Below are 25,693 nucleotides of genomic sequence, written 5' to 3'. Positions count from 1 at the left end.
TCGTTTATATGTCGCCTGTTATATAAAAGTTTACCCTCCTGTGCGGCCGTTTTTATGTTAAACCTGAGAGTTGGCCAGTCGTCAGCTTCTGCCCCCATGTAAGAAGTACATGGGTGTTCGGGATAAACCTGAGCACTCTTTATCCCAGTTTTGGGTCCTACGTAGGAGGTGCTCAGCACAACGAACTAGGCAATCGGACTATAGGGCTTTATCACTCTCACTTAGCCATAGGATCTTTAGTATGGTCGGCGCAACCCCTTATGTTCGGAAGACCGTACTAGGGGCTCTATGAGTGCCTGATCAGAGAAAAACTGATCCATCGCACGCTGCATTGGTTATGGCATTATGCGAGAGAAATCCTTAAAGATTTGGTAACCGCTCAAACAGCTGACCAGCTCTCGCCGTATCATGACAGTCAGTTTTCGGCTTTCTCTACTGAGGTTCTCATCCGGAAGAACCGGGACACAATCGCAGTAGTTCTCCCAGTGCTACCTTAGCCGATATAGCGGAACGTAAGGTACCAAAACATGGGAGCCGGGCATACCCAACTATTGACCCAAGACATGATTCGGAGCTGATGCATATAATGTTATAGGTTCGGGGTGCCGAACTTCCATGAAGGTGTTCAAACTTTTATTGCCGTGTTGCAGGCGAGACGAAGCCCCTGGCATATTTAAGGCATATCGCTGTGTGCGGATGCCACTTGAAAAAATGATTTCGATAAGAAATAAATCAGCAGGTAAAAGTCATATAAATCCACATGTTGTATTTGAATGATACGTCTATGCGTATGGGTACAAGTAATGTGAAAGAAAAAAGGTTGTGACAGCAGAACCTATTGTGACCAGGGGGAAGAGGTTGAGTGCGGATCCATAATAGAGCCGGACGGTCACTGCAGGGAATGTCTAAGGATTCCCTAACACGTGCAAGCTGCCTCCGTGTAGTCCGTCCTGGTCAATGCAAAGGTGAACCTGCAAAGGAAATAAAAGAAATGTTTATGTGCCGAAGGGCGGTTGAACCGCTGAGCTCGGCCTGTCATGGCCTTCGCCGAAGTGTTTAGTTGAACTCTGGGCAAGCCGGAGTATCCTTCCGTGAAGTAGTTCGGAGCCCCTTGACGGTGTCCGGGAGCCTGGACATCGACTCGAGGTTCGGCTGCAAGGTGCTGCTCGTTGTTTCTGCTGCTAAGGCAGTGGTTTATTTATTGATGCCGAAGGAAGGTTCGGCCTTGCCCTGAACCGTGACGACGCCGCGCGAACCAGGCATCTTGAGCTTACGGTAGGAATAATGTGGCACCGCGTTGAATCGAGCGAGTGGTTCACCCGAGCAGTGCTTGATAGTCACTGGTATGACGCCTCTAAAAGTGGCTTTAGTGGGTTTGGTCGCTGAATGATCGATGCCCATCTTGCACACTGTGTCCTGGTAAAGCAGATTTAAACTGCTACCTCCGTCCATAAGGACTCGAGTGAGATGGAACCTGTCTACTATTGGGTCAAGGATTAGTGCGGCCGGATTGCCCTAATTGACGTTAACCGGACGATCCGTGCGGTTGAAGGTGACCGGCCCTAGTTTGTATTATGGGACGGCTGGTTCCGTTGAGTCGCCATCCCTAAGGGTGCATATCTGGTCCGAGTTGGCAATTTGGGTGGTATTTACCACATTCGCCGATTGAATAGGGGGGGGGGGACTTTTGTCCTCCTGTGTTCGGTGATCTGGGCTCTTCGTCGCTATCGTCGCTTTGAGACCCCTCTTCGCCTTTGGCACCTGCCTTGCCGGCTTGTTTGAAAACCCAGCATTCTCTGTTGGTATGGGTGGCTGGCATTTCTGGGGTGCCTTGAATTTGGCATTGGCGATCGAGTATGCAGTCTAGACTGGATGGACCTGGATTTTTATTTTTGGGTGGCCCTTTCCACTGACCGGACTTTGAGCCCCTGAACTCGGCATTAACTGCCGTATTTTCGGTGTTTTCACCATATTTGTGGCGCTTGTGTTTGTTGCGTCATGGTTTTCCGTTACTATCCCTAGCTTCTGATATGCCAGGTTTGCTTGCTGTATTGGTACTACGAGCCAACCAGCTATCTTTGCCCGCACAAAAGTGGGTCATAAGTGTCGTGAGGGCTGCCATGGATTTTGGCTTCTCTTGGCCGACGTGCCGGGTGAGCCATTCGTCATGGATATTATGCTTAAATGCCGCTAAGGCCTCTGCATCCGGACAGTCGACAATTTGGTTCTTCTTGGTTAGGAACCGGGTCCAGAATTTTCTGGCCGATTCCCCTGGCTGCTGAGTTATATGACTTAAATCGTCAGCGTCCGGCAGTCGCACATAAGTGCCCTAGAAATTGTCCAGGAATGCCTCTGCCAGGTTCTCCCAACTTCGGATGGAGTTTGCCGGCAAGCTATTGAGCCAATGTCGGGCCGACCCTTTGAGTTTTGGCGGGAGATATTTGATGGCATGTAGGTCATCCCCGCGGGCCATGTGAATGTGGAGGAAGAAGTCTTCTATCCATACAGCGGGGTCTGTGGTACCATCGTATGATTCAATGTTTACGGGTTTAAACCGTTCTGGGAATTCATGATCCATTACTTCATCAATGAAGCATAAGGGGTGTGCGGCACCTCTGTGCCGGTCTATACCACGATGCGGTTTATATGAGTGTTGTCTACCATGTTCGGCTCGGCCAGATTTTATTTGAGTGTATCCGGCATGACAATCATCGTCACGTGGTGGTGCACTCCCCCGTGACCCGTAGATCGACCTTGCATGTTTTGCCTTGTTTTCCAATACGTCTCGTAGGTCCCGTGTGTTGCCCCGGGCCTTGGTATTTTTGTTTGAGTGGCAGCGGGGTGCAGGCTGAACTTCAGGCTGAAACGCCTCTCTGGCTCGGCTACGAGGTGGCCGGTCAGCCGCATCGTACACTGGTGATGTAGGTTTCAATGCTTCCTCCTCGAGGTGAGGTAGCAACCTGCACTTTGGGTAACTCTTGGAGGGGCGCTCGAGTTCGTATTCCTCGGACGCAAGGACTTCGGTCCATCTGTCTGCTAGCAAGTCTTGATCAGCTTGAAGCTGTTGTTGCTTTTTCTTCAAGCTATTTGCTGTGGCCATAAGCCGGCGCTTGAAGCGCTCCTGCTCGACGGGATCCTCAGGCATGATAAATTCTTTGTCGCCGAGGCTCACCTCATCTTCGGAGAGAGGCATGTAATTGTCCTCCTCTAATTCTCCATCTGCTGCCTGCTCTGGAGGGCTAGCTTGTTCGCCCTCCCGCTCTAAATCGTGCTGGAGGGAATTGTTGTTGTCTTCGACACTATCCGGGGTGTTATTGTCTCTTGTGCCGGTATCACTACTTTTGCTATGGCGGGACTTAGAGCGGCGCCGCTGACATCGGCGCTTGGGTTGCTTCTTGGAGGGGTCATCCTCCGCTGTCTCGTCGCCATTGCCTTCTTTGGAAGTGTCCACCATGTATATATATATATCATATGATGAGGTGGCGGTCCAGCTCCCTATGGGAGGTGGCTTCTGTTCGTCTCCTGCATCGTTGTCCATACCGTCGATGTCTTCGGAGTCGAAATCGAGCATGTCGGTTAAATCGTCGACAGTGGCTACTAAGTGGGTGGTGGGTGGGCAGCGAATTTCTTCGTCGTCCGCAACCCATTCTAGCCGGACATAGTCCGGCCAAGGTTCTCCTGACAAGGAGAGAGACCTTAATGAATTTAGCACATCGCCGAAAGGTGAGTGCTGATAGATATCCGCGGAGGTGAACTCCATGATCAGCGCCCAATCGGATTCGATAGGCACGGATGCAGGCGGCTCGGAGTCTGTGGCCGGAGACGAATCCAGTGGTTCGGCAACACGGCTCTCGTAAGGGGTGAAGTCAGTATCTGGCTCCATCGCCACTGAGAGTGTGGCCTCCCTGGCGGGGTCTATCCCTCCGTCCTCGGATGGCGCAATTTGCTCCGGATTGAAGGCCGGAGTAGCTGTAGGTGTGATCTCCCGAACACTGTCCGACGATAGAGAAAAATCATGCTCGTCGTGATCGTGCGGCGCACCTGACATGGGCTCGAATCCGTCGAAGATCAAGTCTCCACGGATTTCGGCAGTGTAGTTTAGGTTTCCGAACTTGACCTGATGGCCAGGGGCGTAGCTCTCGATCTGCTCCAGATGGCCAAGCGAGTTGGCCCGCAGTGCGAAGCCGCCGAATACGAGGATCTGTCTGGGGAGGAAAACCTCACCCTGGACCACATCGTTACCGATGATCGAAGGAGCCATCAAGCCTTACGGTGACGGCACTGTGGAACTCTCAATGAAAGAACCAATGTCGGTGTCAAAACCGGCAGATCTCGGGTAGGGGGTCCCGAACTGTGCATCTAAGGCGGATGGTAACAGGAGGCAGGGGACACGATGTTTACCCACGTTTGGGCCCTCTCGATGGAGGTAATACCCTACGTCCTTCTTGATTGATCTTGATGATATGATTATTACAAGAGTTGATCTACCACGAGATCGTAGAGGCTAAACCCTAGAAGCTAGCCTATGGTATGATTGTTGTTGTCCTACGGACTAAACCCTCTGGTTTATATAGACACCGGAGGGGGCTAAGGTTACACAAAGTCGGTTACAAGGGAGGAGATCTACATATCCGTATTGCCAAGCTTGCCTTCCACGCCCAGGAAAGTCCCATCCGTACACGGGACGAAGTCTTCAATCTTGTATCTTCGTAGTCCAACAGTCCGGCCAAAGGATATAGTCCGGCTGTCCGGAGACCCCCTAATCCAGGACTCCCTCAGACCCATTCTTAGCAACAAAGATCTTGCCTTCAGATCTGTGGTAGAAGGTGTACCCAATAGTTTCCTTATGGTATCCTATGAAGACGCATTTCTTCGATTTGGGTTCGAGCTTATTAGGCTGAAGCCTTTTTGACATATGTTTCGCAACCCCTAACTTTAAGAAATGACAGCTTAGGTTTCTTGCCAACACTACAAAAAATACACTTTCGTGATGATACGTGTTTGTCACAGTAGGTCGCGTTTTCTGTCATGCATGTACATCCATGACAAATTTATGACAGAATCAAGATAGTCATATTTGTGCTGTCGTAGAAGTGTTCCATGACATTGCCAAAATTATCATCATGGAAGTGTCCACTTCCATGACGATAAATCGCGCGTCACAGAAGTGCTTTCGTCAAGGGTGACCGACACGTGGCATCCACCATAACGGAACGTCGTTAAGCTATCGGGTCGGATTTTGGATCCGATAACCCGTTAACAGCCACGACCAATGCCGATTTTCCACGTGTAAAATTCTCATTGGCTGACGGATCCATGCGTCAGCTCCGCGTTGGCACAGATGTCACTCATCCAATGGTCGAGATGGGCCTATTATATGTTGACACGTGGACCGGCCCACAAAGTGGCCCACAAAGTTTAAATGGGCCAGCCCAACCGAAGGCCCATAAGATTTAGCGGACCATAATGGGCCGGCCCAGCTAAAGGCCCACAAAATTTAGTGGACCATAATGGGCCGGCCCAGCTAAAGGCCCACACAATTTTGCAGACCATAATGGGCCGGCCCAGCTAAAGGCCCACAAGATTTTGCGGACCACAATGGGCCAGCCCAGCTAAAGGCACATAAGATTCTGCAGACCATAATGGGCCAGCCCAGCTAAAGGCCCAACATTCTCTATCAAATTGGCCCGTCAATGGCTTGTCCTAAACTTGTCATCAACGCGGCCCATGGTCACTTCTAGCCCGTTAACAGTCCGCTAAGTAATTGGGCCGAATTACGGCCCGGTGTATTTCTGGCCTGTTAAAGGTCCGGCTTCATTTGGGCCCATTTACAAGCCATCAAAACTTTTGGCCCATAAACGACTGTGAAGGATTTGGGTCATATTCGGCCATGTCTGACATTCGGCCTGTTAGAGGCCCACTATAGCTTTGGGCCACTTTCGGCCTGTTGTCATTTTCGGCCTGTTAACGCCGGACGTAAACCATGGGCCATATGTGGCCCAACGTCATATCGGGCCCATTAACGACCCATATAAAAATGACGATAATCTAGCCCGACCAAAGTTCCGGCCTGTTAAAGGCCCGTGTATTAGGTCGGCGCATTTACAGCCCATCCAAATTTCGGCCTGTCAAAGATCTGCATCATAAATGGGCCACCATTTCGGCCTGCTAAGTCCAGTGGGTTATTTGGCACAATCAGGGCCCAATCTCACTTTCGGTCTATTAAAGGCCCATGTATTTTATGGGCTCGAGATATTTACACCTGTAAACGGCCTATTTTTACTGAGGGCCCAAATTATGTTTAGGCCTGTTAAAGGCCCACTATGGGCACAGGCCTACCAGAAAAACATGAAAGCTTATGCTGATTTAGGCCCATATATTTTTAGTGGGCTACATGCCAATTTTGGCCCGTAATCGTTTTTTTCCCAATTGGAACGGGCCCGACGAATGTTGGCATGTTGGGCTCCTACGAAGCTTTCGGCCGAATACATTACTAAGATAAACCTACACTATACAAAAATAGCGTCGTAATTACTGCAGCCTGAGGCAGCATCATAAATGTTGTATCACAAGAAAATAAATTCCAACCATACAACAAAAGGCCTGTTGGCATAAAGTTTATAGTCCTTCCATATAAAAGCACCATCAGATGTATAGAAGCACAGATCATTTGACCTGAGTGCTAATGTTTCAGGCTGTAGAATCTGATGGAGCAGCACCATCTCCACCTTTTTCCGCCATTGCTCTTGAACAACGAAGCGAATGTCTGATAGTCTGGTTTCAAAACCATTCATATCTTGACGACATTTCTCAACCACTATTCTTGTTTCCGGAACAATGTCCATTAGGGATTGGACTTCTGTCTGGAGCACAGATATATCACTCTGTCTAGCAGGAAGATTTTTTTCAGTAGGCGATTTGGACGAGGTTACCTTGACAACCAACCCAAAATTACGCAGGAAGGTGCTTTTTGCACTGTTAGTGGAGAGATACCGATGCACTGCAGCAAGAGGTGACATTGTGCCTGTAGTAGCCTCGTCACCTTCAGGTGGTTGTGGCTGTTCAATCATTTGTTCCATAGCTTCCTGAAAGTTTGAACTTGTAGATTAGTGTACTAGATAAGTTACTAATGAGAAAAAACAAATAAAGTTGGTTAAACGTTTATACATAACTTATTTTGGTGAACTACTGTAATACATTAGCATGTATTGTAGTGCCAACTACATAATAAAATCACTTTCGGAACATATGTCCATGTAGCATGCCTACTGTATTGTCTATTTCCTCACATTCGTTGACATCTAAGGATAAAGAGACATGGTTTAAAGTAGGATGAACATAGTATGACATCATTCATATCATGGGCAAACAGATATAAAACAAACAGGCTATTTTATCATTGTGTGCGCACGTGAACATAACAACTAGATTACAGATCAAGACCAAAAGAATATCCTTCATCTCTTTTAAACCATGTAAGGTGAAATGATACGTTAAGACAACTGTGAATAAAAGTGAACAGAGTAACTAACATTGGCTGCAAACCAAGTAGTTAAATGAACACATCATAGTACCAATCAGTTCAAGGCAGGAGGAGTAAGGACTTACAACAGCGGCTTGAACTGGCGTGCTCATGCCCTTCATCTTGCTGGTGTGGCAATCCTTGAAGATTTGCACTGCATTCAGTTCAGGTTCTTTTTGGTCCGCACGGGCTTTCCTCTGTATTTGGAACAAGTCAATATAGATACGATAATATGGCACAAAAAAAGAAGGAAGTAGCAGCTATTTACAAGAGCTTCACAGTGCAATATAGCTACGAGATCCTGTTGTCTGCTGGAATTCCACTTTAGAATGGTTGGTTTTGTTCTTCAAACAGTTAGCCTAGAAGAAGATACACTTGTAAGGCACATACATAAATACAAGTTCAATATGTGGTCTGATCAAATACATATAGCCTACCTGATACTTTGGATCAGACCAGTGTTTAACAAGGGCTGTCCAATCTTCATCTGTAATATATTCCACTAGAGATGTTTGGGCGATTACATTGTTAGCCTTGCCTTCAAAGTGAGATTTTCTAAGGTGGTACCGATACTGTCGCAGAGCAGACTGAAAAACATGAGTGCATGCTTGTTTAGTTGCATCATCTTTCGGATCCAACTTGAACCTCATCTGTTGAAAAAAGAATGTGAGTCTTATTAGGAGGAAGCTAGAAAGTATGGGACAGAGCAAGACAATATTACTAATTGCGATGAATAACCTTACTTACGGATAAATGGTCAAGGAAGGTGTTAAACTGGGTATTGTCTTTCTCATCCCTATATTGGATCCATGTTGGGAGGATACGTGCATGACACCTAACGGCAACTGCTGCCTCTGATACTAACTTGGCTGACTCTGTAGCATCACGTGGCCTTTTTAAACCTGCCTCAAAATGGATCTCCGTTCTTCCTCCTTTAGATTTTGTTATTCTGTCAAGCATTATCCCTGATGTCTGTTTCCGGTTGCACCGTGGTGCTAGTTCAACAACGAATATGGAAAGTGTTAGTGTACATCAAACTGTGAGAGTACATATAAAGGAGCATGCAACTGCAACTTGACTCGGTCAGGTACCGTCTTGGTGTTGATGCTCATGAGGTTCATCTGATCTTGCCAAGTCCTGTTGTGTCAGCGGTGCTTCGGAAGTAGTGTTAGGTGTGAAGGCACCTTGGGAACTGGCTAGTTCCGGAGCAAACGAACGAGTAACTGGTTGAGATGCTGGTACAGTTGAAGCGGATGCTGCAGCTGGTGGAGCAGGTGATACTGTGTTTGTAGATTTAGCCGGTGGACTTGGACCTTCTACTGCACTATAAGTACCAGTAGAATCTCGACGGCAGAACCTTTTCTGTTTCACCTGACGAGTAACAGCACTCCCTACTATATTATTTTCCTTGCTCTTTTTTGACTTTGCCATGTCAAGTTGTACCCACAACACAAAAGAATAAAGTCGCTCTTCATAACTCATTGATGCATGATACAGACAAGCAATACTTTGATGTAAGACAACCGTATGAGGATGGAATATTAAGAAAAACAGGACGGCATGACATATTCACAGCTACGATGTGCAAACTAAGCAGAAGGATTTTCAAGAAAATAGAAGTAATGCAAGCTAGACACCATATGAAAGATGAAACCAATATTACTCTGCCAAGTTAAAAGTGTCTTGTCATAAGTGGCAATTCGAAAAATTAGAAGCAGTACAGCATAGAAATCAATGCAAGATGCAACCACTATCAAACTACCATGTTAAAAGCGTCCAATCATGAGTGACTAATGCGGGATACACAACAGCAGTACTTTGATGTAAGAACATGGTATGATAGATAGATGCGGTGTATTCTAGACACAGAATGCCGTGTCATATGCACATGTATAACTTATAAACTCAGCAGGTGAAATTTAATCAAAATAAAAGAAATACAGGCTAGACAACATATGCAACATGAAACCAATTATCACACTGTCAACTTAGAGCAAGCACCTGCGATGGTGGAGTACGGGAGATGAACTCATCATGTAGACTTGGGCTTCAACTTCATTAGCAGTAGCAGTGGCAAATCTAGAGAGTCTCTGTTTGCGTCGGTGCGGAGGACCACCAACATCCCCTAACTTACTCTTTTCCTTAATATTTTCTGATATTGCCTTATGAAGTCAAAACCACAAGAAGATGAATAAAATTAGCTCTGCATAACTGGTTGATGCATGATACAGACGAACACTACTTTGATGTAAGGCAAGCGCAGGATAGGAGGATGGAATATATACAAAAAAAGACAGTGTTTCATATTCACACGTACGATGGGAGGATGGAATATGTATGAAAAAACAGTAAGTGGAAGGCATTTCAACAAAATTAGAAGAAATGAAAGCTAGGCACCATATAAACATGCAACCAATATCACTCTATTAGGTAAAAAGTGTCTCGTCGTAAGTGCCATTTCAAGAAATTAGAAGCAGTACAAGCTAGAAGATAATGCAAGATGCAACCTACATCACAGTCCCAAGTTAAATGTTTCTTATGGTTAAGTGATCATTGTAGGTATAAGTTGTAAGCTACGCAGATGCAATTCAACATAATCAGAAGCAATACAAACTAGACATCATACGGAAAACGCGACCACGTATAACAGTTCCAAGTAAGAGCAAGCACTTGTGATGGTGGAGTAGGGGAGATGTGCTCATCATGTACACGTATGTTCTAAAAAGAGGAACACGTGTCATATTCACAGGCATTATGTGTAAAGTAAGAAGATGCAATTCAAGTTAGAAGCAATACAAGATAGACATCATACGCAACATGCAACCACGTATAATAGTGTCAAGTTAGAGCAAGCACATGTGATGGTGGAGTAGGGGAGATGTGCTCATCATCTACACAGCTACGTTGACTGTCCAGCCTTATGTTGTCTTGCGAATCTTGTTGGGAGGATGGCGGAGTAGAATCTGTAGAGACCCCCTGTTTGAGTTGCTCCAAAGGACGACCATCATCCACTGCCGGACTAATTTCCTTCAGCTGTAATGATTTTGCATTGTGAAGTCAAACCGATAAGAAAAAGGAATAAAATTCGCTCTTCAGAACTCATTCATGCATGATACTGACGAACACTACTCGGATGAAAGGCAAACACATGATGCGAGGATGGACTATGTATGAAAAACAGGATGGTGTGACATATTCACACCTATGATGTGGTAACTAAGAAGAAGGCATTTCAACAAATTAGAAGCACTACAAGCTAGACACCATATGAAAGATGCAACCAATATCACTCTGCCAAGTTCAAACTGTATGGCGTTTCAACAAATTAGAAGTAGTACATGCTAGAAATCATATGCAAGACACAACCAATATCACAGTGGCGACTTAAAGGTGCCTTATCATAAGTGGTTGATGCGGGATATGCAAGAATAGTAGTCTGATGTAGAAACAGGAACACATATCATATTCACAGGCATTATGTGTAAAGTAAGCAGATGCAATTCAACAAAGTTAGAAGCAATACAAGCTAGACATCATACGCAACATGAAACCACATATAATAGTGCCAAGTTAGAGCAAGCACCTATGATGGTGGAGTAGGGGAGATGTGCTCATCATCTACACAACTACGTTGACTGTCTAGCCTTGCGTTGTCTTGCGAATCTTGTTGGGAGGATGGCGGAGTAGAATCTATAGAGAACCTCCGTTTCAGTTGCTCGGAAGGACCACCATCATCCAATGCCTTGCCAATTTCCTTCAGCTTTATTGATTTTGCATTATGAGGTCATACCGACAAGAAAAAGGAATATCATTCGCTCTTCAGAACTCATTCATCCATGATACTGACGAACACTACTCTAATGAAAGGCAAAGTCATGATACGAGGATGGAATATGTACGAAAAAACGGATGGCTTGACATATTCACACCTATGATGTGGTAACTAAGGAGAAGGCACTTCAACAAATTAGAAACACTGCAAGACACCATATGGAAGGTGCAGTCAATATCACTCTGCCAAGTTAAAACTGTCTCGTCATAGGCGGCGTTCATCAAACTAGAAGAAATACATGCTAGAAATCATATTCAAGATGCAAACCAATATCACACTACCAGCTTAGAGGTGTCCCATCATAAGTGACTGATGCAGGATACACAAGAAGAGTTGTTTCATGTAAGAGCATGGTGTGATAGATAGATATAGTATGTACCAAAAACAGGAAAGCGTGTCATATTCACATGTATCATCTGTAAGCTAAGCAGATGCGGTTTACACTAATTAGGAGCAATACGAGCTAGACACGATATGCAACATGCAACCAGATATCACATTGCAAAGTTAGAGCAAGCACCTTGGATGGTGGAGTAGGGGAGCGGAGACTTGGACCTTGTAATGCACTATCAGTATAAGGAGAATCGGTACAGATGCTCCGTTTACATTGCTGCAGAGGACCACCATCATCGCCTTCCTTACTCTTTTCCTTCCTCTTTCTTGATTTTGCCTTGTCAAGTCAAACCCACAAGAAAAAGGAATAAAATTTGCTCTTCAGAACTCATTGATGCATGATACTGACGAACACTACTTTCATGTAAGGCAGTCGCATGATAGTATGATGGAATATGTATGGAAAATAGGACGGCGTGACATATTGAGATGTATGATGTATAAGTGTAAACTAAGCACAAGGTGCTTGAACTTGTTAGAATCGATGCAAGCTAGAAACCATATGAAAGATGAAACCAATATCACTCTGCCAAATTAAAAGGGTGCCCTAACAAATGTATTTGACCAAATTAGAAGCAATACATGGCAACAGGCTAGAAATAATATGCAATATGCAACGAATAAAGGTGACTCATCGTAAGTGATTGATGCAGGATACAGAAGAGAGGTAGTTTCATGTAAGAACAAGGTTAACACATAGATGTAGTGTGTACCAAAAATAGGAAGGCATGTCATATTCACATGTATAGTGTGTAAACTAAGCAGATGCAATTTACCCTAATTAGAAGCATTACAAGCTAGACACCGTATGCATCATGCAACCACATATCACACTACGAAGTTAGAGCAAGCACCTGTGATGGTGGTGTAGGGGAAGTGCAGTCTTTAGGTACAGAGCTACGTTCAATATCTTCATTTAGGCTTGCTGTTTCTTGAGAATCATGTGGAGAGGATGAAATTGCATTCTTTATAAGAGTATTGTGTCTCATATTAACCCACGCGTGTGACTGTCTCATCATAAGCGATAGACGCATGATACACAAGAACAGTAGTTTGATGTAAGAACATGGTGTGATAGGCAGATGTAGTATGTACCAAAAACAGGAAGGCGTGTCATATTCACATGTATAATGTGTAAGCTAAGGAGATGCAATTTAACAAATTAGGAGCATTGATGAGGGATACACAAGAAAAGTAGTTTGATGTAAGAACATGGTTAATAGAAAGACGTAGTATGTACCAAAAATAGGAAGGCATGTCATATCACAGGTATAATGTGTTAACTAAGCAGATGCAATTTACCCTAATTAGAAGCATTACAAGGTAGATACCATATACAACATGCAACCACATATCACACTGCCAAGTAAGAGCAAGCACCTGCGATGGTGGTGTGGGGGAATTGCGGTGATCAACTAGAGAGCTATGTTGACTATCTTCATTTAGCCTTGCTGTTTCTTGAGAATCACGTGGGGAGGATGACACTGCACTCTTTAAACGAGTAGGGCATCTCACAGTAACCCACTCGGGTGACTGTCTCATCATAAGTGATTGACGAGGGATACAAAAGAGCATTAGTTTGATGTACGAACATGGTTAATAGACATATGTAGTATGTATCAAAAACAGGAAGGCATGTCATTATCAAAGGTATAATGTGTAAAGTAAGCAGACGCAATTTAACCAAATTGGAAGCAATACAAGCTAGACCACATTTGACAGCGCGAAGTTAAAGCAAGCACCTGGGATGGTTGTGTGTGGCAATTGAGATCATCAAATGCAGAGCTACGTTTACTGTCTCCAACTGCTGACACTGCACCCATTAGAGCGCTGAAACACTTAGTGCTTATCTTCGAATTACACTAGAGCGACTTCTGTCTTTTCTTTTCTGCATTCATCAACACTGCGTCAGAGTCTGAAATACCCATGCATAAAAAAACAATAGTGTGAGTATGGGTGAAGTGTGTGCACAATTAGTACAGTGTAAAGGTAGCAGATAGCAGGTTAGTGAGAAATAAATGACGGGAGACATATGATAGCTCTACAACATGCATGGCACACTAAATTACTACATGATTCTATGAAAATAACAGTCGACCGAAAGCAAATAGGTCAGTTCATTTTTTCTGCACCGTCCGATGTACAAAGAACGGGCAGATCGCCTTCATCTACCTCCAGCCAGTCAGTGTTGACGATCTTCCTCGAAACGCCAGCGACCACCGGCCTAGTATTCCTCCCCTGCCTGCGCCCTCCCCTCAACCTCACCGCACCGCCGTGCTTGGCACCGCCCCCCGGCCATCCATTCAAGCCCCGCCGACCTCCAGATCAGGCGCAAGCAGCTCCTGTGCCCCACACCCCTATGATAGACACCAATGCACCGCTTCCCCGGGGAACAGGCGGACTAGGTGCTCCGTGCGCCTAAGCGGGTGCTGCTTCTTTTAATTGCGGTTCGACTGACCCTGAATTGAAATCCAGGTGGGCTACTGACCTCTAGCAAAGGTGAAATAGTAAAAGGGAGGAAACCTTGTGCATTTAGTATCACGGAGAAGATGCAGTAAGAAGCGCTCAACTAGTTTCTTTCGTGGGATGAATACGTTGTGAGCGGAGACGTATGATTTGCACGAATAAGGGAAGAGGAGTACCTCTTTCTGCTGGCAGTGCTGTGTCCTCCTTCTGTTTTTCCGATGATCTTCTTGTTGTTCACCAGAAACCAAAAGTTGTGGAGGACGCTGCAGCCTTGGACGAAGCCATGCCAAGTTGTTGAGTGTGGTGCGGTGGCAGTCTGTCGGCGGCGGGGAAACAGATCCGAGGCGGCGAACGACGGCGTAGCAGGAACAGCTCTAGTGCGGTGGATGGTTGCGACAGTGGAGCCGCAGCAGTGAGGCGCAGGACGGCGTGGTCGGAGTGGTTCTGGTACGGCGCACGTCGGCGTCGGCGTCATGGAGGCAGCTCTACCTCGGCTTCAGCTGCTAAGTCCTTGAGGGCATTGCAGTTGCGGTTGCGTTGGACGACGACGTCGGGGTACCGACTCCAGCGTGATGGAGGAGGGCGGTGGTGGATTGGCTGCTATGGGGTGGAGGACGGAGGAGGCTGGGGTTTCACGGCTGGTGGAGAGGGCATTTTCGCGCCCACGGAGTATGAATGGGGAAACGGAGGGAGGCAGGGAACTAAGGGGGAACAATGTTTCGGTTTGAGACGCGCTTGTTTGAAATTTGGGGAAAGTTACAAACTTTGCCCCATCTAAAATTTCGGACATATTGCGGGTTGGGGGTAGGACAGTCATGTCAGGTGTCCCAAATGTGGGTGGGATAGATTTTGGCCGGGCGCATGGGTAGGCGCCCACGGTGTATGAATGCTTCTCGGAGGCGGTTGAGACTGGCGTCTTGGTGAAGTTACAAACCTACCCCGGTTTAGACCTTTGGACATCGGGCCGATAGGCTACACGAGCTAGAGTCAGGACAGTAATTTCCTACCACCAAAACATTAGTCTCGCGCGGTTTCGGGTGACCAGAGGCCTATTTGGCGCTTCGTTCAGTATTTGGGAGCAGAAGCATTAACGTTTTCGGTTCTCTTGAATTGAACTTTCAGGATTTGTCAAACTTCACAAATCTTTACTCTTGAAAATCCTAAAGCTACGATTATTTTGGAATGGAGGGGGTACATTTGAATATACATTGTACACAAGTATATAGTAAAAAGTATGCAAATTACCTCAGTTCATGCATGGTTCCAGATATAATCTCCTTGGTTGCAAAAAAAACTTAGATATGTGTATGAATATATATAGCATGTTCAAACTCACAACAAAGATTGATGCCCCCTTTTACATTTGATTTACAAATGCCATTATCTCGGGTTCAAATAGATGAATGCACTTCCTATGAATTCGAATCTTCGAAACCCCCTTTATGTTGAATTCGACATGTATTCTATTTCATAGCTCGCAATTTGGAATGTATCCATGCAAGTGACAAATGTATAAAGTGCTTCACACTAACAACATGGAGTGCACTAATTAATGTTTATATATGAATTGCAAAAGCATCCATTGCCTGTATTTCAAACCGCTCTCACACTATGGATCGATAATATGAAATAAACACATGCACATGCTAGAATTCAATAGAGTATGGGTGTCTGATAGACCGATTTTCGTCCATACGCAATTTGCAAAATTCATGATCTCATCCAAAAATAACAATGCCATTTATATTTTAATTTAAAGCGTAGAACCGCCTTTTACACGTAGATGCACTATGCCTTGCCCCGTTCTCACAAACGCGTTATATATCTCTCTATCTAACGCATAAGTGCACGCACTTTATATGCATCGGCATTTCTCTTTCACACATGCTCACAATCTCTCTTAGGGTGTCGGGGTGTCTCGCGCACATGCTCTCTCTATTTCTTTCTCTCTCTCTTTCTGACTACTATGTACCTCTCTTTTCACTAATCTCAGTTGGAAAACACTATTTCTCTCACATGCATATATACACATGCACGGTCTCTACTAGCCCTCTATACGCACATATATGTGCCTACGTGTCTCCCGCACGCACATTATCTTTAGGCCTCTCTCGCACACATTGCCCCCCCGACACACCTCTCTCTTAGTAGTTGGCAGATATGATTTCATCATATCATTCGGTAGGATATCCCTGGCTGTTAGGCTGGATGGTAATACGAGGCAAAGTTTTACCCTAGTTCGGATCGGACCCTTGCAGTTGAAGAAAGAGCCTACTCCTGGTACTGTATATTAGTGATAGGGGTGTGTACAAAGTACATGTGAATACCAGGCATTGTGCGTGTGTGTATACTATCGATGAACTAGCCCCAAAGCTTGTATAACATAATAAGGGCCTAGGGTTACAAATCATATATGGTCGGCTTATCACCAGTGTGGATAGAGTCCTCCGCGACTCTGGTAGCTTCGTGTTGTACGCCGAGTCCTCCACATGGGTCTTCGTATAACACGTCTCGGTCCAACCTATATGTGGCGCGGGATGGAACCGACCCATGAGTCTTCATGTTGACCCACCACAACTAGAAATGATGTGCCCACCACACCACACACGCAATCGGACACTAAGAAAATAAGCATATACAATAGTACAACGGTATCTAGCTCACGATACGTCTCCATATTTTGTTGATGACACTGACGGACTTTGCATTTGATGCGTGCTCCGTATTTTGTTGACGACACTTACCGTCATTGTATTTGAAGCGGAAGCACGATATGGTCACTGGACTTCAGAATAAGCTCATCACGGTCACCACATACATTTTGTTGTGCTAAACAACATGTGGTTGGATGGTTAGAAGACAGTGGTTTCTCGAACCCACCAAGGTTAAAGTCCCGATTCTCGCATTTATCTTGTGTTAATTTCAGTATTTTCCGGCGATGTACGTTCAGTGGGAGGAGACGTTCCACTCGACTACGAGGCACCTATGGTGACTTCGTAAAATCTCAAGATCATATATGCTGGCCCACTCTCTCGAAGGTGCTCATAGGGGTAGGGTTCGCGTGTGTGCGCTTATAGCGGTGAGTGCTTGCACGTATATGAGAGCCCTTGCATCTGTACCGTGCTAAACAAATACATATCATGATTATACGGTCACTGGCTCACCCGTACAACTCCGTATTTTGTTGATGACACAATCAATTGACCAGTCAAACGTTCCACACGGTGCAACTAGTGTTGCACCATCGGGGCGCATAACCATGGGGCCCACCTGTCAGCCCATATATGAAAGAAAGAAATGGTAGTTTGAGTCTGTACTGTGATAATAAAATAGGAGTACATTTTAGGGTGATCATACGGTCACTGGCTCACCATACAGCTCCGTAATTTGTTGATAACACGATCAATTGACCAGTCAAATGGTCCACATTTAGTAGTGCACATTACCATAGGGCCCACCCATCAACGCATATATGAAGGACAGAAATGGTAATAAATTAGTGGTCGGTGGGTATTCGAAGTCGTGAGACCTCTGGTTGGCAGTCACCAGCGGTTGGGGGGCGTTCATTGGGCGGTGGGTGGGGATCTCCGGAGAAAAAGCTTGGCGGAGGGGGGGGGGCTAGAGGGATGGCCGGTGCGGCGGCGGACCGGCGGTGGGGAGTGGTTTCGGGGAGGGCGGGCCGGCCGCGGGCGGCGGGGGCTGTCGGTTCGGCCGGTGGTGGCTCGCGGCTCAGGGGGGTGGAGTTTGATGATAAACTGGAGGCCCTTGATTTCGTATCCAACGGCTAGAAAATCTAATGACCAGAGATGAAAAAGTCAGTCAACTGACGTGTAGCCTCACCCCGCACGTACACATGCATGCACGCAAGACACGCACGCATGTAGGCATGCAACACTAACACGTACACACGCACGCATGCTGGCGTGCAACACTGACACGTACACCTGCACTCATGAACACACGCACGTACGCATCCATGCATGCAACACTAAAACGTACCCTTGCACGCACGCAACACTCGCACGCCTGCATGCACACAACACACGACGCAAGACACGCGCTCAACCTATACGTGCATGCACCCTTTGTTAAGGACATGGATTGTTATGGGTATTAATCAATCTTATCTGTGATAAGGAGAACATTGATGTTTGCAGCGGTCTTTATGAATCACAACGTGTCGAACGGGCTATCGACATAGTAGGCTTATCTACATGAAAAAGATGACATCACACTCAATGAACAATCATCGGTTTATGAAATGCCCGTTTCTGACCGCCCTGGCCCACCAAAGGTTCCTCTGCTGTGCGCTACCTGCGTTGGGTCACTGACATGCAGGCCATGCACCCAAAGAGCCCATACGTCAGTGGAAGAACGGCATGGTGTCCTAGGTCAGAGTCGAGGGCGCCACTCGCGGCACGCCCGGCTGAACACGCCTCCGTGCCGCATTCAAATGCCTCCATGAAACCCGCCCATGTGGAAGCCGAGAAACCCACTCTGGACACACGTCTGTTCATGACCGGGCCAGCGTTAAACGCAACGCCGGCCGAGCTCCTCCCGTCCGCCGTCTATTTAATCACCTATTTATACGAGGCCAAACACCTGCCAAGAATCGCACACCTCCGCCGCTCCCCTATCTCCTCCACCATTTTGTCCACTCTTACAATGGCTTACGAAGAGTAGTTATTCCGCATCCAAGCCGTCTGGGTAGCCCACCGGATACGAGCTATGCAGCTCGCTGATCTTCCTCCCTCCCCTCGCCCGACGGAGCTAGTTGCTGCCCTAAGCCGGCGCGATGTTCAGCAACTCGCCGCTCCAGGCCAACTCGACAAGGAGCGGCACACGGGCATTGTTGCTGCCGTCCACGCCGCCGCCTCGTACCACGTCTCCTGTTTTTGTGGCCGAGACTCCCATGCCAGCGGCCACGCCATGCAAGCAGTGACATAAGCTGGGTGCACGGAGAGCGACGAGTCGGTGATCAGCGCCTCCGCGTCCGCCGCCATCATCAAGGAGAAGTAGAACACGGGAGGCCGCCGCCGCTTGGGTCCCATGAAGGCCACCGCGGAGGCGACGCCGGCGTACATAGCAGGTGTCTTGCCGGATCCTTTTGTTGCGAGGACCTTCGTCGACCCCGCATGGACTCCACGGAAGAGGGGAATGTTAGGATGAACTCGAGCCGGTGCCGGCCATGGCGAAGTAGTGGCCGGTGATGAACTCGAACCGGTGCCGACCACCATCATCTTCGGCACCAGCCAATGATATCAGTTGGGCAGTGGGCAAGCGAGCCATCCTTCACGCTGAAGCATATACCTCCGGGGCTCCCGGCAGTCCGGTGATCGTGCTGCCGGACATGAGGAACACAAATTGATCGGTGGGCAACCATTTAGGCCAGGTATTATATACCTGTGCTGTCCAGAACTAGCACCATGTAGTTCATTTGAATGTAATGAAATTCGTCATGTTTGTATGAAAATTCGGCATTTTATATGATTTCCGTCGTTGTTTATATGAAATATCAGTTTGTCTACGTGTTTGCGTGAATTTCGTCCGGTTGGTTGAGCCGCTGTCATAATGTGTGCGGCTACGGTTGGATGGCGTAATTTGCGGGTCGCCGGTCGGTCTGCGGGCAGCTCGGGCGGTGTTGTGGGACAATAAAACACAGCTCATGCGAGCTTGTCTCCAACGTGCGCGCTGGAGGATGCATGATAGCATGAGCACCCGAGCCATTCCTCGTTCATCGGTGGCAAAGGCACCGGTGGACAAAAGGGTCGCCAATATTTTGGCTACCCCGGGCAAGATCCAAACAGCCCCTCCCAACAGATTCAAATCCCTCATTCGCCGTGGAATTTTGCCATGTGTTGTTTTCATGGACTAGCAAGATGCCCGTGCATTGCACGGAACATCAAGATGCATTTTTTTACAAACTCCCGCATGCATGCAAGGGATAATTAATGTCCTCCTTTGCTAGTACCATGAGGCAAACACCATTAATATTGCATCAATTAGTGTTAGTGGCCTTGTAGATCTGCAAATTGTAATTTTGATAGTGGCCCCTTGTATATAAAAATGGAGGGAGAAAGATGAGAGATAAGGTGAGGAGGAGTGGGGCGTGGTGCTGACTGGTGGTCGGATTGGGCGGAGGCATGGGGATGGACGGCGCATTATGTCTAGGTTTGTATCTCTCTTACACACACCCACGTAGGTGGGAGAGGCGCACGCACGGCGCACGTACTCCCGTCTCTTTCCCAACCACACCCGCGCGGTACACGGTGGAGCTCATTTCTGTACAAAAAAGGCAGCCCACGTGGTAATTTGGCACGTGTACTGGTTGTCCACTTGGTGGAGGGAGGATCGTCTACCACGGGTGAACAAACAAATTGCGACTTGACGCGTTATGTTAAATTAAAAAAAGAGGCAAACCATGTGGGGCCTACCTTAGAGGCAAGGCTCTATACACTGGAGTACTTTTGATGTGTCCCGTGAACTCGTAGAACGAGGAGAAGCTTGCTTAGTATGCCTTCTCCCCCGCCCACGGGCGCGGTGGCTCGCAGGATGAGGTGAAGCTTGCTTACGAGTACTACTACTACTACTACTACTACTACTACTGTACGCCTTTACGCCCGCTCCCTCGCCCACGCGCGCGGTGGCTCGCAGCACGAGGAGAAAATTTTACTACTCCCTCCGTTTACTCCTCGTCCCTACTACGTACTTTGGTTAGTACTCCCTCCATTTACTTATACAAGGCCACTATAAAAAATACATTTTGCATCTATACAAGGCCACAAATAGTAATCGAGACAAAAGTTACTACTCCCTCCTTTCCAGTTTATGGCTCAATTTCAAAATCTCTCCAACCAAGGTAGATGGTGAGTGGTCGAATTAATTTCGTAGTTTGCACAAGTAATTAGTACGCTCGTTTTTCTCAAGAAGTTATGTTTACCGAGGCATTAATTATAACGAATGCATGAATGACCACCAAATTTCCATGAACTTGTACATGCATTGGTTAGTTTCCTCTTGACACTGCTTGCGTCGGGTGATCTAACGCACCTCAAAATCCAACATGTAATGAAACTACTACTAGTATAGTAGAATTGAGACTTATCAAACGGAAAAACGAATGTTTTTTAGATGAGCCCTATAAACCCTAGTGGGTACATACTCCGTAAAAACATATTTTTCCAAAACTAAGTCGCTCCCTTTCATGAATTCTGTAGTATACTCCTCCGTTGATGCTCCCTTTCATGAATTTTGTACTTCCTGTCGCCGACATGTGGGACATATAGCAATCGGGTCGACGTGTCAAGCACCAAATAACAGTGCAGAACAGCAGGGGGGGCGCACCCCACTCGTACCGTCCCAGTAGTAGTAATGAGCAATGAGACGTCAAATCACAATGCCGCACCTTCCCAGATGGACGAAGCAACCATTATTTCACAATTCGGTTCGCCATCATCTCAAACCACGTAGTGTTGCTTCTGCCTCAAGAGGGACACGCGCATCACCTTGGTGCATCATGACATGTGGGACCGCATGACAGGCCATGCTCCCCCGCCGACCGCTCAGTAAAATCACCTCATTTTTACTATACTTCCTCCGTATCGGTTTACTACATGGCATGCACGTCGTTCTAGGTTGAGAGTTTAACTGGCTAAATATGTGATGAACAGTACTCTAGCCTTTTAAAAAATGTATACTTTTGTACAGTAGTACTATCGATGGATTGCGCCATGGAGCAAAAATTGAAATTAAAAAAAAGGTGGTACATATAGAGAGTGCTCGTCGCCAAATTATGCATATAGTACTATTAAAAAAGCTAGTACGTGCTTAATTGGGGTGCCAAATTCTATTAATGAAATACTAGTAGTATGTACATACTGAAGAGTTAAAGTAACGAGAAGAAACATAACATGGTTTTGCTGGGGGCTCAGCACAACACACCCCTCAAGTTAAACTAAGCACACCTGAAATTAAACTATGCAACTAATCCGGTAGACACTTCATTAGAAGTTTAGAACCACCATGAGCAATGACACTGCCACCTTACTCGGAGTCCTCGTCCACGTCCTCGACTTCGTCCTTGTCCCTCTCCCTCTTGGCCGATACTTCTTTGCTTGAACCGCACACTTGGCTGTTTCTCTTCATCCAACCCTTGTAGATATTGAAGCAAAGGTAGCCATCCATTGTAGCATAGTGGATGTGGTCTATATCTAGTACATTCCGCTGCCATGCATGACGATGAAACGTGTATCGAGGTTTCTCCAGTTTACCGTACGAAGGATGAACCATGGCTCCTGCCAGGGTCAGCATTGAAGGCTAACGAGAGGACACCAGCCGATTCTTCTGGAGGTCGAAGGGGTTGCCTACAATGAGACCTATCCGATGCAGGACATCCCTGTTGTTCTTAAAGTCTACAGTAACGAATTTCACTATTTTGTCCTTGAGGAAGTTCTTAAAATCCTGGCACTCAATGTTGGCATGGCATATGTGGTAGACCAAGCAAACGTTATGTACGCAAACCTGGATCACGGTGGGCTTCTTCCTCTCTTCATCCTTTAGATCCTTCTCTGGTCCCAGGACTGTGGTGTACTCAACATATAGACCAGCGACCCACTCATCATCTGAGTTTTCGAACATGCGTCTGAAGCGAGAAAGGCATCCTTTCACCGTCGTGGAAGAACGGGTGTAGATGACGTCAAACTCATCGTCGGTGATGGTTCTAACCTTGTACTCACCGCCGATCGTGGAGATTTGGGACACCATGGATTTGGGAGGAGGGTTAGGATTAGTGGAACTGCCGTAATGTGAATGGACGGGATGACTAGGAGCGAACCGCCGTAGTATCGAAGGACATGCGGGGACGAGTAGGAGCGAACTGCCAGCGTGCGAACGGCAGGGTAGTGGCTTTCCATTCTCCCATGATATGGGCTTCCGAGAGCCCTTGGATCTGAGATCGAACGGTTGCATGGCGTGATTCTAGACCTATGGGTGAATATCCTATCCTGGAGGGTTATTCTGCAAATTTTCAGCAACTTAGCATGCGACCATTTCATCTCAGATCCAAGGGCTACCAGCAGCCCGTATCATGGTCGCGCCTACCACGACCGTCGCGTCGCTCGCACGGTCGCGCCCTTAGAGATTTAACACGGTGCGTTAGGCTATCTGATGTTGGCATGTCATATATAGTCATCACTTAGTCATTCATACTATAACAAGGTTGGCTATAAGGTTGGCTATAAGTGTATTTTTTTACTCCTCTCTATCTCTTTCTTCGTAATGGAGGTGGTCAGGAATCGGGAGAATCACGCCGGTCGTAGCGCCGCAGTTAAAATGATAATGGCAAGTCAAATCACGGGGCCCCACCTATCCAGCCGTAACTCGCTGTCAAATCACACAGCCCTACGTTTGCAGCAGGCTACTCCCTCGTCTTCTCGCGTCTCTGTTGAACTGACTAGGCGGAACTGCCCCGCCTACCGCGTAGGAAAAGCCCCTCCCTCGACTTTTAAATACAACTACATTCACTTAAGAATCCAATGATATACTTTTTGTGACATAGTAACTCATATTTAGTTAGTCAAATGCATGACCTAGAACTACGTGCAGGCCCTATAAACCGAGACGCCTAAAAATAAAAAACCAAGACGGAGAGGGTAGTTCAGCACGTATCTTTTTAGATCAATATCGTCGGGATTCACCAAGGAGCAAAACCAAGTGGTAGGGTGCTCCTGTCGTGTTGGCGTAGCAACTCAAGCAGGGTCAGTCCGCACATGAAATGGCGACACACTTAACAGGACCCCTTTGGCCGACATGTGGCTCATCCACTATCTTGTTCCATGTGCGATGCGCCAAATTACAGTTCGGAGCAGCGGTTGGAATTGGAGGCACCCCAGTCGTAGCGCCGCAGTAGTAGAAAATGAGCGATGAGGGGTCAAATCACAAAGCCCCACCTTTCCCGCATTAAGCTGGACGGACGAAGCAACCATCATTTCACTCTAGGGTGCAAGAGCATAAAGAAAATAGAAAACAATGATGCGTGCGGCAGCTACCTAGGGCACCCTAGGGTAGGGGTCTCCACTACAGATCCTTTTTTTGAAAGCGCCTCCACTACAAATTGGCTTCTCCCTCGTCCTCTTGAAGAAACCCGATGATGAGTGCGGCAGTAGGGTTTGTAGGAGTACTACGGCGTGCGGGGCCACGTCATAGTAAACGGGTTCGAGTCGACGCCTTAAATATGTGTGGGCCGCTTGGTTTTACGGGAACGAGGCAGCATTTTGTGTTCGGGGACCAGTGGAGATATAGTACGTACAAAAAATTGTGCACGTAGGTTCGACCGAAAGGCAATGATGCATGGGCCCTGCATTTTGATATACCCGGGGCCGCATGAAATTTTCTACTCTACTCAAAACTAGTAAGGTACACATGTATTGAACGCATGAGATTTCGAAACCAAATTATGAATAAATACACACTACAGCATGTAAAGCTTTGAGTCATATATGCATGATGTAGATGTTCGTTTAGTTCTTATAGTTCATCTCATTCAAAATCAATTAGTTTTATAAAAATGTTAATATTCATGGGGTTGTGCATTGTAAATCATAAAGTAAAAAACAAATAATGGCAATTCATTTAGAAAAAATAATCAATTATGATACAGAAGATTCTAGAACAAAGGAGAAGTGCTTGTGTTTTGAGGTTTGTGCATTATGCTTAAGTTCAACCATGGAGTCTTCTAAATTGTACATGTGGCAGATCTGGTGGAATGTTGATGATATCCAACGGCCATTAGTGCTCGGATTTTCCTATCTCTGCACTGTCGGGTTAGCTTCATCCAGCGGCCATCTTTCAAAGTTCTCGGCACACTATATAGTTCTTGTGCCATAGTTGCATGTTTTGGAAAAAAACTACTAGTGGGTTGTACTATCTATTTAGGAATAGAAGATGTATACATGGAAGTTGTAGGGAAAGAGATGACATGGAGCATCTCAATTCCTATGAGTAGGGATTGGAAAAGAGATGTCATTTGGTTCACATCATAGGAACTTTTCTATTGAATCTAGAGATGACATGTATCTCAATTCCTATGAGGAGGGATTAGAAAAGAGATGTAATTTGGTTCATATCATAGGAACTTTTCTATTGAATATATGCTAATGTTTATTTTCCTTTGAAATTAAGGGAGTATAGGAATCCATTCATATGAACCAAGTGGCTGTAAAGCTATAGAAATGATATCATGTTTATTTCCTTTGAAATGTGGAGTATATGAATCTATTCCTATGAACCAATTGGCTCTAAAGGAAAAAATCCTATAAAAATCATATCATATAGAGTTCCTATGATATTCCTCGACACTAAAGGATGCTTGGAATTGATGCGGGTGATACGATAGTCTTTCTTTGTAGACTCCTCACCCATCTTTATAGTTACCTCTCGAAGATGAATGAAATGATATATACATGGTATTCTACATGTGCAAT

This window comes from Triticum urartu, chromosome 1A, assembly GCF_056163025.1.
Source record: "Triticum urartu cultivar PI428250 chromosome 1A, HENAU_Tu73, whole genome shotgun sequence".
NCBI lineage: Eukaryota > Viridiplantae > Streptophyta > Magnoliopsida > Poales > Poaceae > Triticum > Triticum urartu.
This window is presented reverse-complemented; position numbering follows the sequence as displayed.